At 36.1% G+C, this 3,821-nt stretch overlaps 1 pseudogene; it reads left to right on the top strand.

The window, feature by feature from the left end:
- The first annotated feature begins 311 nt into the window (after positions 1–311).
- LOC129498150 (transmembrane protein 138-like) lies at positions 312–707 on the top strand (annotated as a pseudogene).
- Positions 708–3,821: the final 3,114 nt, after the last annotated feature.

The raw sequence follows: 3,821 nt of genomic DNA, 5'->3' as shown, positions 1-3,821 counted from the left end.
CTGCATCCACCATCTACTTCTGGGATTTAAAACCAGTTTCTGGAAGCCAGGATGGCATTCCTGTGGCAACTGATGTAGAGGGTCTTTGAAGCCCGTGTCTTAGAGCTGGAAAACAGCTCTGATTCTGAGAAGCTGATGCTTCTCCTTCACTGCTGGGAAGAAAGCTAGGAACTATTTTCTGGGAAACTGTGGCATGTGCCCTGGGGGCCCAACGAAACAAAAGGAAGATGCTCCCCAGCAGTGCTCTAGCCTGGTGCTCTTCCTGCAGGTCCTAAGACCTCCTTGTCAGTTCCTTCTCAGAGCTACTCTGAATGGCTCCTATCATTCTACTGGTGTTTTTCATCATCCAGGATACTGCATCTCTTTTCCACATCATCATTTTCCTCTTGTTCTTCAACACCTTTTTCTTGCAGGCTGGCCTCGTCCACCTTGGATTCCGTAAGTTCAAAGGGACCATCGTCCTCACAGCTGTGTTCTTCGCCCTCAGCATCTCCCCTTCATGTCTGGGTCATGAATTTACACTGGAAACACTCCAACTGCTTTGTCTGCACACAGGGACTTCAGATGCTTTTGTATTCCAGAGGCTAGCAGCAGTATTATACTGTCACTTCTACAAATGGACAGCTGTGAGACTAGGTGATCCTCACTTCTGCCAGGACTCTTTATGGCTGTGCAAGTTCACACAAGTCCAATTCTTGCCACGTTGATGGATGCCTTTCCTTCATCACAGAGCCTGCATTTGTGTACAGCAAACTGCTTAATTTACCTAGGACAGACTCAGGCCACTTGCATTCTGTAATTAAGAAAGAAAATCTTCCCTCTTGCAAATTAAAGTATTTCCCAATAGACTTCAGTACATAACCCTCCCTAGCCTCTCACCTTAGTTCTGCCCCCCTTCCTTCCTGCTCTCCACCCATCTTCCTCACAGAAGTCTGAGGCTTTATCCTTGGGAAGCTGTCACTTATCCTGGTACAGAAGGGGCTCCTGGCACCTGCTTTCTTTGCACCAAACACTAATTAATGACTCAACACTGCAAAGAGTGACATTTCTAAGCTCCTGACTGATCACACCATAGGCATTTAGAATTTTATACCCAAGGCGCTTTTTTTTTACACTTTATAAATAGGAAATAAATTGATTCTACTTTCATAAAAAAGTAGTTGCTCATTTGAAAAATCAGTATTAGAACTCTTAAGCCTAAGGGTTCATGCATAAACTAACATTAGAGTCCTTTGTATACAAGTCCCATCTTTTTAAAGTGATTTTCTTTATTTTTGATTAATAATTTTATAGTCATTTAATGTTAACATGGAGTTCAGAGGTTAAAAATACTCTAGATGTATATATTGACAAATATATACAGAAGCATATCCCCTGTTGAATTTTACTGTCATTTATTTTATATACTTCGAATGAATTTTTGATAATTTTAAGAAGTATCAAAACTATGTGTACACATGCAAGTGTATGTGTTAACATATATACACATGTGTGTGTTGTATGGAAACATAAATCCTAGCATGTTCATCTTGTTTCTCAAAACAAAGCTTGGGTATAAATGTTATTTCCTGATAGACACTTATACTGCTATGAATAGTAAGGGTTACAAAGAATAACAGAATAACATTTGTCACCATGACTTTGGCATATTTATCACATACTGTTTCTTACACAATATACCATTCACCCATCTATCAGGCACCTGCTAAATAAAACTACATTAAAAATAAATTAATCCATGGTAATTTTCACTAATTATTAATATATTACTATGTTTGGGGAGGTTGGGTAACAGAGTAAATTGGTTTTCTTTTGATAAGAGTTTTGGAAAATGCACTTTAACCCAAATGAAAAATATTTTAATGCTAAAGTTTCAGATATGTGACCTGTCAATCAACAAGTATCTTATAGAGATGGACCTTCTCAATTTTTGTCTCCTGATAAGATGAACCATGATATTTATGTAACATGCTTAACACCAGGTATTTTTGTATGATTTTAAGAATATGCATCACATCACAAACACACACACACGAAATGACACCACTAAAAATATAAGAAATAGCTTTCATTTTGTCCTAACCTGAGTTTTACCTTTTTGACTTTTTAGAGATCATGAGACTGCCTCACAGAAGGTACTGGATTTAAAAGTGAAGACAAATGCTATTGAGTTCAAACAGATTTATGTTTAAAAGTAGAAGTCTAAGTGCTGCTACACGCAGATAATAATTTCAAATAAATATAACAATTTTAATAATTTTTATAAATGTCACTATTATTAGGTCAAATAGACTATAGTATAGGTTTCTAGAAATATCTCTACCAAATACAGAATGCTACAAAGATAGGTAGAAAATATGTAATAGAATTGCTCTGGGTAATACTTTATGAAAGAAGCAAATGGATGTCACTTCTCTGGTACACACATTATTTCATTAATTTAGATAAAATACTCTAGCCCTGCTACACCTTTTTGGAACAAAATTTTGGATGGTACATACACTCAGAAAATAGCTCTAAGTCATTCTTTATTGGCAAAGAAGAGTTATGTATTACTATCTACTATTAAACTAGATTTATTTATTTATTTTTAAAGATTTTATTTATTTATTCATGGGAGACACAGAAAGACAGAGGCAGAGACACAGGCAGAGGGAGAAGCAGGCTCCATGCAGGGAGCCTGATGCAGGACTCAATTCCAGGACTCCGGGATCATGCCCTAGGCCAAAGGCAGGAGTTAAACTGCTAAGCCACCCAGGGATCCCCTAAACTAGATTTAAATTTGAAATATCAGTACATTACTTTCTCCATGACCTCCCTGAGCACCCTAGGAGACTTATTTCACATTTTTATGTTTTAGAGATACAGGTAAAATGCTTCTTTCCCAACTGAGCTATAAACAATATTGAAATTGGTGTTTATGATTCTCATTCAAGTGTTTTATACTATTACATGTTTGTTCATAAAACTATGTATTGTTCTGGGGTGCCTGAATGGCTCAATAAGTTAAAGTATCTATCTTTGTCTCAGGTCATGATCCCAGGGTCCAGAGAGAGGGCCACAAACTGGGCTCCTTGCTCAGTGGAGAACTTGCTTCTCCCTCTTCGCTGCCCCCAGATCATGTTCTTTCTCTCTCTCTCTCCTTTAAATAAATAAAATCTTTTTTAAAAAATATATATTGTTCTGTGCATTTTCAAAATCTTTATTAATGGAACTTATTAATTAATTGATATTTTTCCAACTGGATCTTTTCATCCAATATCCTATCGTAGAGATGCAGAAAGAATGATACATGTAGATGTTGACTGTATTTTATTGCATGCATTAATGGGTTTAACCACATATGATTAAACAAATCCACGCTTAGATAAACTACATATAAAAACATTTTAGTACTTCATGCAATTCATTTTACCTCACTTTGAGAGACAATATTGTGAGAAAAGATTTGAAATGATTACCACTTCCTTTTACCTCCTTCTTTGATTTACACTTAAATAGGAAACATTTTTTACTACCATCACTATGGCTATTTTTATTTAAGGAAAGTTAAGATATGAATCCTGTGACTATAAATCGTAGATAGGTAAATCTTGGATTTAATATGTCTACTGGCCTCAGATTGCAATGCAGTTTGTAGTGTGCCTGTCAGAGATGCACACTGCATTGGATGATAACACTATGATTCAGATCAGATCGAGTCAGGCACTAAGTTATGATCAGATGTTTTAGGTATCAAATGGACCAGGAGCTTAAAAATCATTTTTTAGCATAAAGAATATTTAGTATAATGTATTTTATGACTGCTGCACAGATCATTT

The sequence above is a fragment of the Nyctereutes procyonoides genome, unplaced genomic scaffold, assembly GCF_905146905.1.
Source record: "Nyctereutes procyonoides isolate TBG_1078 unplaced genomic scaffold, NYPRO_anot_genome, whole genome shotgun sequence".
In the NCBI taxonomy this organism is placed as follows: domain Eukaryota; kingdom Metazoa; phylum Chordata; class Mammalia; order Carnivora; family Canidae; genus Nyctereutes; species Nyctereutes procyonoides.
This window is presented reverse-complemented; position numbering and strand designations above follow the sequence as displayed.